This window comes from Balaenoptera ricei, chromosome 1 (assembly GCF_028023285.1).
Source record: "Balaenoptera ricei isolate mBalRic1 chromosome 1, mBalRic1.hap2, whole genome shotgun sequence".
Lineage (NCBI taxonomy): Eukaryota > Metazoa > Chordata > Mammalia > Artiodactyla > Balaenopteridae > Balaenoptera > Balaenoptera ricei.
This window is the reverse complement of record NC_082639.1, coordinates 88,554,602-88,566,797: the sequence shown is the minus strand read 5'-3', so window position 1 is coordinate 88,566,797 and position 12,196 is coordinate 88,554,602.

Here is a 12,196-nt window from a genome sequence, read left to right as displayed (position 1 = left end):
TAGCCTAGAGTAGTGGAAAAAATACTGGATTTATAATCAGAAGCCTGGGTTTCAGGCACCGCTCTATCACCAACTGTAAGCATTATCTTAGACTATTTCCTCTGGTGTTAAATGGAGATTATAATAATTTCTAACTCACAGGAATAAGAGTAGAATTAAATAAGACTACCATGCTGTGATGCCATTGTATACAAATATTTGTTATTAGTGTTAAAGCCGATATTAAATACTAAAATATTTCCAAAATATGATGATCAGAAGCCTCAAATTATATATATTTGGATCTAGGTATCGTTACTTAATTTACTCCTAGATTAAAAACACAAGCAAACTATTTCCAATAGCCAGGACATGGAAGCAACCTAAGTGTCCATCAACAGATGAATGGATAAAGAAGATGTGGCACATATATACAATGGAATATTACTCAGCCATAAAAAGAAACGAAATTGAGTTATTTGTAGTGAGGTGGATGGACCTAGAGTCTGTCACACAGAGTGAAGTAAGTCAGAAAGAGAAAAATAAATACCGTATGCTAACACATATATATGGAATCTAAAAAAAAAAAAAAAAATGGTTCTGAAGAACCTAGGGGCAGGACAGGAATAAAGACGCAGACGTAGAGAATGGACTTGAGGACACGGGGAGGGGAAAGGGTAAGCTGGGATGAAGTGAGAGAGTGGCATGGACTTATATATACTACCAAATGTAAAATAGATAGCTAGTGGGAAGCAGCCGCATAGCACAGGGAGATCAGCTCAGTGCTTTGTGACCACATAGAGGGGTGGGATAGGGAGGGTGGGAGGGAGACACTAGAGGGAGGAGATATGGGGATATATGTATATGTATAGCTGATTCACTTTGTTATAAAGCAGAAAGTAACACACCATTGTAAAGCAATTATACTCCAATAAAGATGTTAAAAACAAACAAACAAACAAAAAAACACAAGCAAAATATACACTCACAGAAAAGCTCTTTTAATCAACTGAAGACAATTCCACAGGATACAAGTTAATGTTGTCTTTCATTTCTGATTGCCTGTGGCATGGTACTATCCCTAGAATGTGATTGGGGCCAACGACCTCATTCAGCCATCCTCCATGGATTCCTAAATTCCCCTGCTCTGGCTCATGTTCTTTCAATCATTCTGTTCCAGAAGCCTGGAACACAAATGTTGTTCCCTCCGGTTCCCATGGTGCCCCTTGGTGCCCCTTTGGAATCCCAGGTTTTCTGGTGCTTACCCCTGTGCAGAAACTCCAGGAGAAAATAATTTCAACAAACTAATGGGAGATCCTTGGTTTTCATTTTTCCAATCACAAAATGGTATACAGTTACTGAACAGATTCCTGATGGTTGTTCTTGCTGCTGTTGTTGTTATTAACACCTATAATTGTATTGATTCCAGTGGGAAAAAACACACAATATCTTCTGTGTACCAAGCCTTCCTGCATGAAGATTCTATGTTATTCTTCAGATTCTATCTAAAGTATAATTTGGACTTGTTAGTGTAGGATAATAACGATATGAATAATGTGCACACAAACAAAAATAATTTCTGCTTATCCTAAAATATATTATTTCTCTTCATAACCATGTTTTATTTCCCATAGCATCAAACATATATTTTCTTTTTATATTTATGCATTCATTCATTCAGCAAATATTTGCTGTTTACTATTTGCCTGGCACTGTACTAGGTGCTAGGATTACAATCAAGAACGAGGCAGATCGTTTTCTTAAGGAATTTACATTCTAGAAAGTGATATAGATAAGTAAGCAGTCTCCATAAGCACGAGACATATGATAGGCTGGAGTAAGTACAGAGCATAGGAAGTTTTTGTGAAGAACATTAGTGCTGAGAAGTGAGGAAAGCGTTCCCTGCAGGATCCTAGACTTGAGCTTGAACAGGCGTTAGCCAGGTGGAGGTAGCCAGATTGAGAAGGGAGCAAGGTAGCAGGGGAGGTGGGAAGGAGGAAGACGCAAGGAGAGAGTCCCAGGCTGAGAAAACACGATGTACACTGGCTGGGAAACAATCATGAGAAAGGCTAATTCAGGGATCTGAAATAGTTCCATTTGGCTCCAGCAGAGTGTGAAGTGGGAGGAGAGGGGAAAGGATCTTGGTAAGAAAGGTTAAAAATGTGGACGTTATCCAGAGAGCAATAGGTCACCAAAATGAAATATATTAAATAGGAAAAGCCTAGTCAGGTGGGGATATAAAAATTGCTGCAAATAGTCTGCAAAGTAGTTACGCTAATTGTAAATAGATTGGAGCTTACCCCATTAATCCCCAAAGAAGCAGAATTATAACAAGAATATAGACTAAGCTCCACTTAATAGGCTCTTTCATTCTCTCCTTTTCTTCTCACTATTAAAAAGACAAAGTCGAACTTGCCCATTTTTTGCAGAACATAATTAAGTGCATACAGGAAACAGTTGTCTGAGATTCTGGAAATTTAATTTGCATATACTGAGGATAAATGTGGATAAGGCAATGCATATTTCCTCTAAATTGTGGGTATTTTTAGTAAAAGACCCTAAGCAAATGTAAAAAGTAAAATATACAAGAATTACACTTTATTAAAATATACTAATTAACTGAAAAAAGTAAGGTGGGAAGTGCAAAAAGTTGATTTCTAAAAAACTTTTTTAAAAATTTTAGAAATAGTAAGTTAACATGAATGATTTGATTACCTGACTTCTTAGAGGACAAGTTGGTAGTGCCTAACGATTTTAAAAATAAAAAAAGCAGAGAGGCTTTAGGGCATGACTTGTGCCCTGGAGCTCCCAGCTGGACAGCCAATCCCAATCTTGCCATCTCCTCTTAAGACAGAAAAGTATGCACCAGCGTGCAGACATAATTCTTATCTAACATGCTCTATCTGTCTGTGTGTTGTGTGTGGTGCCTTTCTTGGTGATCTTGGGTAGTTTGCCTAGCCAGGTTTTCCTGATGGACTCTACCTCATCACTACCCTTTACAGCATTCCTCTGAAAGTGATTTTAGTTCTTGGAACATCATTACCCTAAGTATTACCCACTTACCTACTGGAATGGGGAAAAAAAAAAAAAAAACTGACAAGAAGAACATTCACTTACCATGCTGATTCATCCCTTTCCTAACACTTTGTTCCAGGCCAGAATTTTTTATTTCTATCCCTAAACCTCTTCCTCCTCCAGACTTCTCCGGCTCAGTACATACGGCCACCAGTTACCAGTTGCTCAAGTACACTCCTAGCTAAGAATCATCTTAACTGATCCCCCGCACGGAGTCATTCCGCGTGAATTGCTTGCTCTGCCTTATAATGTATCCTGAATCCTTCTACTTTTGTCTCATCATCCCTTCCCCCTGGACCTCTGCAACTGGCAAGACTTGTGTTTTGATCTGTAGGTAAGACCCAAGGACTATGGTCCAAGGAATTCCTTCCCTATTGTGTCCTTTAAGGGTGGGGGTGGGAGGCAGTTATTTTGTTAGTTCTTCCCGTCACAATCCCAAGAAAGCATCCTGGGGAAGAGATATCTAAGCATCTACTGCCTTTGGCTGGTGTGGGATGGGGTCACTGTCAAGTCTACCTGAGCCTCCTACCCTGTCTCATACTTCAACTTTGAATGATGGGACCTTGTGAACCCAACCTAGGATGTTTGGTCAGAGCATAGGTTCCTGTGCCTGGTCAGAACATACTTTCCTGTCTGGGGTTGGGAAGGCAAGGTTGGGGCTGGAAATAAGACAAGAGCCAGATTGTGAATGGTCTTATTTTGAGAACACTCAGAAAAATGTGGACCTTTATCCTTTAAACGATGGGAGTCACGGAACATTTCTAAAAAGGGAAAATCACATAACTAGTTTGATACTTTCTGATGCAGTACATAGAAAATTATGAGAATGTATTGAGGAGAAGTGAGAATGATGGGAAAGGACATGGATATTAGTGCCTAAGGGCTGATATTATAAGGCCTTAACCTATGTTTATTAGCCAGAGTTCAACATAACGCCTTTTCTGTGAGTGCTTGTGGGTGACCTAAGAACTCTGGAGTAGAGAAGTTCTACTGTGGGCTCCAAGCTCCATGTAAAAATTTCGGAAAAGCCCCTTACTTTTTGTTATTAAACACAGACTTTCAGTGATGAATGGACTTAGAAGTTAGGTGATGAGAAGGCAAATTAAAAACCTATACTTCAGCTTTTGGGGCACTGATATTTTCTTTGGGTGAAAAGTTGTTTATATAATGAGAAAGAGTTTACATAGAGTAGAAGTTAAGATAGTATTTTGGAACTCTGAGATATACAGTGATGAGATTGGATCACAGGATATTTTTGGATAATAATATTGATTCTGAAATGACCACAGAAAAAATTCAAAATATGGAAAGCAATTTCTGTACACAGTAGAGGACTGTTCAATAAATGACATTAGGATAATTGGTTAGAAATATGTGAGGAAATATTTAAATGCCTCACCCATATTAGAATGAATTTCACACATAGGAAAGAATTAAATATTTTAAAAATCAAATAATTGAAAATAAGACTAATTATTTATCCAGTCACTTCAGGAAGTAAAAGCATAGGCCCAATAGAAGAAACTGCAGAGGAAAAGATCAACAGGTTTGACTGTAAAAACTTAATCACAATGAAAAGATAAGCATCAAATCAGAGAAAATATTTTCAGGAAATATGACAATAATGAGTTATTATGTTTTATGTAGAAAATATGTACAAATCTATAAGAAATCCCAACAATCACAGTTGAAGCAATGGACCTTCTCAGTCTTTAATACAATAAATTAGAAAAGACAGAAGGGTTAAATGTATAATATTATAACTGATCTAATGAATTAACTATTATGAAAAAGTCAAAGTGATAATTAGGAAGGTTATGTACATACATATATATAGAAGATAACTGGTTATTACACTGGTTATACTGGTGATTATTTTTGAACACCTATTATGTTCCAGACTATATGGCAAGCCTTTCACTTACATTATCATTTAACCACAATATTAATCATACATAATCATTTTCAGATGGTGCTACTGAGGCTCAGACATGTTTAAATGTGTCCAACATTGAACTGGAATCCAAGTATGACTATCCCCAAAGAGCAACCCTTTAACCATTATACTGTGGCCTTCTGTATCAAGTTCTACATTTTTTAAGGTATTATTAAAATTGTTATATTTTAATACTATTACCTAAGAAACAACAATTGAAAACATTTAGAAAGATGACTGAAAGAGTATATATTACAATGATTGCACTGGAATTGACAGATTACAGGTTATTTGTATATTATACACTGTTTCATTATTTTTTTATGACTTTAAAAAGATTTTATAAAGAACAGTGCCTTGGTTTTAGAAAAATATAATACATTACCCAGCTTATATCAGGTTCTACTCTGAAACTTGACAAAAATAACACACTAAAAAAACCTATGTGCCCATTTCATTTGTGAACTTACTTGTGGTTTTAAATATAATTGTAAAAATAAAACCATGCATTTCGTCTGAAGAGTAATTCATCTTGACCAAGCTATGGAAATAGTTGTTCTGTTAGGTAAGTGAGTTATGGGACATATTTGTTTCACATTTCTTTTAGTGTTGTTTATAAGATTATTTTAAGAATAAATTAAAAGAATTTAAACTAATATACAAAGAAAAAATTTTTTAATACGTAGCCAAGAACGAAGGTTCATAACCTTTGCTGTATGTTGTTGTTTACAATTTCAGCAACAGTATATTGTACCAGATGCTATGAGTTCCAGTTGCAAGTGAAAAACATCACACATTACCAAGCAGTTCTCTTCCCTTCAAAAACATGAAACCTGGCTTTAATTGGACAAACTCATCATTGTTTCCTCTTTATTTTAAGTTTAATTTTCCTGACCCCTTTATAGACTTCTCTTTTCTTTTTACAAATAGACTTTTATAGGGCCTTCCTTACTAGTTCATCAGATATACCCAAGCAGATATGAATCCCGATAGTGGATAGACATGGTTGGTGCATACACTGGAACCCCTGCTACTCAGTAATTCAGGAAAGAGACAATGAGGGTAAATGGCAGTGGACATAAAGAGAGGGCCTAATTCAAGACATCTTTAGGAAGTGTAATTGACAGGATATGTAAAAAAGATGTATATAGAAGTCAAGGGGGGAAAGTGGAGCCAGGAATAACTCCAAGAACTGTGATTCTTTCACTGGCTCAATGGTGATGCCATCTTCTATAGGATGTTCCTGGGGAATAAAATGAGCTCAGTTTGTGTTATCTAGAATTTGAAGTATTTGCTGGGAAATGAGATGGAAACACATATTAAGTACTTGAATATATAGATCTGAAGCTCAGGACAGGTAGATGGGCTTGACTGACAGGTGTAAGAGTCTCCACAGAATCAGCATAGTCTAACCTGCAGGATAAGCATAGTGATGTGAAAGAGTATGGCCTCTGGAGACAGACTCTCTGAGTCCAAATCCTGGCCCTCCTCTTACCAGAGGTGGGACCTTAGGCAAATTATTAACCTCTCTGTGCTTCTGTGTCCTAGTCCATAAAATGGGAATAATCAGAGTACCTATTTCATAACACCATTAAGATGAAACCAGTTTGGGGGCTTCCCTGGTGGCGCAGTGGTTGAGAGTCTGCCTGCCAATGCAGGGGACACGGGTTCGAGCCCTGGTCTGGGAAGATCCCACATGCCGCGGAGCAACTAGGCCCGTGAGCCACAATAACTGAGCCTGCGCGTCTGGAGCTTGTGCTCCGCAACAAGAGAGGCCGCGATAGTGAGAGGCCTGCGCACCGTGATGAAGAGTGGCCCCCACTTGCCGCAACTAGAGAAAGCCCTCGCACAGAAACGAAGACCCAACCCAGCCAAAAATAAATAAATTAATTAATTAAAAAAAAAAAATAGACTTAAAAAAAAAAAAAGATGAAACCAGTTTGAGATTGGTTCAAGATGGCGGAGTAGGACATGTGCTCACTCCCTCTTGTGAGAGCACTGGAATCACAACTAACTGCTGAACAATCATCAACAGGAAGACACTGGAACTCACCAAAAAAGATACTCCACATCCAAAGACAAAGGAGAAGCCACAATGAGATGGTAGGAGGGGCACAATCACAATAAAATCAAATCCCATAACCGCTGGGTGGTGACTCACAAACTTGAGAACAATTATACCACAGTAGTCCACCCACTGGAGTGAAGGTTCTGAGCCCCACGTCAGGCTTCCCAACGTGGGTGTCCAGCAATGGGAGGAGGAATTCCCAGAGAACCAGACTTTGAAGGCTAGCGGGATTTGATTGCAGGACTTCAACAGGACTGGGAGAAACAGAGACTGCACTCTTGGAGGGCACACACAAAGTAGTGTGCACATCAGGACCCAGGGGGAAGGAGCAGTGACCCCATAGGAGACAGAACCAAACCTACCTACTAGTGTTGGAAGGTCTCCTGCAGAGGCGAGGGTGTGGCTGTGGCTCACAACGGGGACAAGGACACTGGCAGCAGAAGTTCTGGGAAGTACTCCTTGGCATGAGCCCTCCTGGAGTCCACCATTAGCCCCACCAAAGAGCCTGTAGGCTCTGGTGCTGGGTCACCTCAGGCCAAGCAACCCAAAGGGAGTGAACTCAGCCCCACTCATCAGCAGACAAGTGGATTAAAGTTTTACTGAGCTCTGCCCACCAGAGCAACACCCAGCTGTACCCACCACCAGTCCCTCCCATCAGGAAGCTTGCACAAGCCTCTTAGATAGCCTCATCCACCAGAGGGCAGACAGCAGAAGCAAGAAGAACTACAATCCTGCAGCCTGTGGAACAAAAACCACATTCACAGAAAGATAGACAAAATGAAAATGCAGAGGACTATGTCCCAGATGAAGGAACAAGATAAAACCCCAGAAAAACAACTAAATGAAGTGGAGATAGGCAACCTTCCAGAATAGGAATTCAGAATAATGATAGTGAAGATGATGCAGGACCTTGTAAAAAGAATGGAGGCAAAGATTGAAAAGATGCAAGAAATGTTCAACAAAGACCTAGAAGAATTAAAGAACAAACACCTAGAAGAATTGAAGAAAAAACCAACAGAGATGAAAAATACAATAACTGAAATGAAAAATACACTAGAAGGAATCAGTAGCAGAATAACTGAGGCAGAAGAACGGATAAGTGACCTGGAAGACAGAATGGTGGAATTCACTGCCGCTGAACAGAATAAAGAAAAAAGAATGAAAAGAAATGAAAACAGCCTAAGAGACTTCTGGGACAACATTAAACGCATGAACATTCACATTATAGGGGTCCCAGGAGGAGACGAGAGAGAGAAATGACCAGAGAAAATATGTGAAGAGATAATAGTCGAAAACTTCCCTAACATGGGAAAGGAAATAGCCACCCAAGTCCAGGAACCGCAGAGAGTCCCAGGCAGGATAAACCCAAGGAAAAACACGCCGAAACACATAGTAATCAAATTGAAAAAAATTAAAGACAAGGAAAAAATTTTAAAAGCAACAAGGGAAAAACGACAAATAACATACAAGGGAACTCCCATAAGGTTAACAGCTGATTTCTCATCAGAAACTCTACAAGCCAGAAGGGGGTGGCATGATATATTTAAAGTGATAAAAAGGGAAGAAGCTACAACTAAGATTACTCTACCTGGCAAGGATCTCATTCAGATTCGACGGAGAAATCAAAAGCTACAGACAAGCAAAAGCTAAGAGAATTCAGCACCACCAAACCAGCTCTACAACAATTGCTACAGGAACTTCTCTAAGTGGGAAACACAAGAGAAGAAAGGGACCTACAGAAACAAACCCCAAACAAATAAGAAAATGGTAATAGGAATATACATATCAATAATTACCTTAAATGTAAATGGATTAAATGCTCCAACCAAAAGACATAGACTGGCTGAATGGATACAAAAACAAGACCCATATATATGTTGTCTACAAGAGACCCACTTCAGACCTAGGGACACATACAAACTGAAAGTGAGGAGATGGAAAAAGATATTCCATGCAGCAAATGGAAATCAAAAGAAAGCTGGAGTAGCAATTCTCATATCAGGGAAAATAGACTTTAAAGTAAAGACTATTACAAAAGACAAAGGATACTATATAATGATCAAGGGATCAATCCAACAAGAAGATATAACAATTGTAAATATTTATGCACCCAACATAGGAGCACCTCAATACATAAGACAAATGCTAACAGCCATAAAAGGGGAAACCGACAGTAAGACAATCATAGTAGGGGACTTTAATACCCCACTCTCACCAATGGAAAGATAATCCAAAATGAAAATAAATAAGGAAACACAAGCTTAAAATGACACGCTAGACCAGATAGATTTAATTGATATTTCTGGGACATTCCATCCAAAAACAACAGAATACACTTTCTTCTCAAGTGCTCATGGAACATTCTCCAGGATAGATCATATCTTGGGTCACAAATCAAGCCTTGGTAAATTTAAGAAAATTGAAATCGTATCAAGTATCTTTTCCGACCATGACACTATGAGACTAGATATCAACTACAGGAAAAAATCTGTAAAAAATACAAACACATGGAGGCTAAACAATACACTACTTAATAACCAAGAGATCACTGAGGAAATCAAAAAATACCTAGAAACAAATGACAATGAAAACACGATGACCCAAAACCTATGGGATGCAGCAAAAGCAGTTCTAAGAGGGAAGTTTATAGCAATAAAACCCTACCTTAAGAAACAAGAAACATCTCAAATAAACAACCTAAGCTTACACCTAAAGCAATTAGAGAAAGAAAAACAAAAAAAACCCCTAAAGTTAGCAGAAGGAAAGAAATCATAAAGCTCAGATCAGAAATAGATGAAAAAGAAATGAAAGAAACAATAGCAAAGATCAATAAAACTAAAAGCTGGTTCTTTGAGAAGATAAACAAAATTGATAAACCATTAGCCAGACTCACCAAGAAAAATAGGGAGAAGACTCAAATCAATAGAATTAGAAATGAAAAAGGAGAAGTAACAACTGACACTGCAGAAATACAAAGGATCATGAGAGATTACTAAAAGCAACTATATGCCAATAAAATGGACAACTTGGAAGAAATGGAAAAATTCTTAGAAAAGCACAACCTTCCAAGACTGAACCAGGAAGAAATAGAAAATATAAACAGACCAATCAAAAGCACTGAAATTGAAACTGTGATTAAAAATCTTCCAACAAACAAAAGCCCAGGACCAGATACCTTCACAGGTGAATTCTATCAAACATGTAGGGAAGAGCTAAAACCTATCCTTCTCAAATTCTTCCAAAATATAGCAGAGGGAGGAACACTCCCAAACTCATTCTACAAGGCCGGCATCACCCTTATACCAAAACCAGACAAAGATGTCACAAAAAAAAGAAAACTACAGGCCAATATCACTGATGAACATAGATGCAAAAATCCTCAACAAAATACTAGAAAACAGAATCCAACAGCACATTAAAAGGATCATACACCATGATCAAGTGGGGTTTATCCCAGAATGCAAGGATTCTTCAATATACACAAATCAATGTGATAAACCATATTAACAAACTGAAGGAGAAAAACCATATGATCATCTCAATAGATGCAGAAAAAGTTTTTGAAAAAATTCAACACCCATTTATGATAAAACCCTTCCAGAAAGTAGGCATAGAGGGAACTTACCTCAACATAATAAAGGCCATATATGACAAACCCACAGCCAACATCGTTATCAATGGTGAAAAACTGAAACCATTTCCTCTAAGATCAGGAATAAGACAAGGTTGTCCACTCTCACCACTATTATTCAACATAGTTTTGGAAGTTTTAGCCACAGCAATCAGAGAAGAAAAAGAAATAAAAGGAATCCAAATCAGAAAAGAAGAAGTAAAACTGTCACTGTTTGCAGATGACATGGAACTATAGAAAGAGAATCCTAAAGATGCCACCAGAAAACTACTAGAGCTAATCAATGAATTTGGTAAAGTAGCAGGATACAAAATTAATGCACAGAAATCTCTTGCATTCCTACACACTAATGATGAAAAGTCTGAAAGAGAAATTAAGGAAACACTCCCATTTACCACTGCAACAAAAAGAATTAAATACCTAGGAAGAAACCTACCTAAGGAGACAAAAGATCTGTATACAGAAAACTTTAAGACACTGATGAAAGAAATGAAGGATGATACAAACAGGTGGAGAGATATACCACGTGCTTGGATTGGAAGAATCAACATTGTGAAAATGACTATACTACCCAAAGCAATCTACAGATTCAATGCAATCCCTATCAAACTACCAATGGCATTTTTCACAGAACTAGAACAAAAAATTTCACAGTTTGTATGGAAACACAAAAGACCCCAAATAGCCAAAGCCATCTTGAGAAAGAAAAATGGAGCTGGAGGCATCAGGCTTCCAGACTTCAGACTATACTACAAAGCTACAGTAATCAAGACAGTATGGTACTGGCACAAAAAGAGACATATAGATCAATGGAACAGGATAGAAACACCAGAGATAAACCCATGCACCTATGGTCAACTTATTTTTGATAAAGGAGGCAAGAATATACAATGGAGAAAAGACAGCCTCTTCAATAAGCGATGCTGGGAAAACTGGACAGCTACATGTAAAAGAATGAAATTAGAACACTCCCTAACACCATACACAAAAATAAACTCAAAATGGATTAGAGACCTTAATGTAAGACTGGACACTATAAAGCTCTTAGAGAGAAACATAGGCAGAATACTCCATGACATAAATCACAGCAAGATCCTTTTTGACCCACCTCCTAGAGAAATGGAAATAAAAACAAAAATAAACAAATGGGACCTAATGAAACTTAAAAGCTTTTGCACAGCAAAGGGGAATATAAACAAGACGAAAAGACAACCCTTAGAATGGGAGAAAATATTTGCAAATGAAGCAACTGACAAAGGATTAATCTCCAAAATATACAAGCAGCTCATGCAGCTCAATATCAAAAAAAAAAAAAAACCCAATCCAAAAAAGGGCAGAAGACCTAAATAGACATCTCTCCAAAGAAGATATACAGATTGACAACAAACACATGAAAGGATGCTCAACATCACTAATCATTTGAGAAATGCAAATCAAACTACAATGAGGTATCACCTCACACCGGTCAGAATGGCCATCATCAAAAAGTCTACAAACACTAAATGCT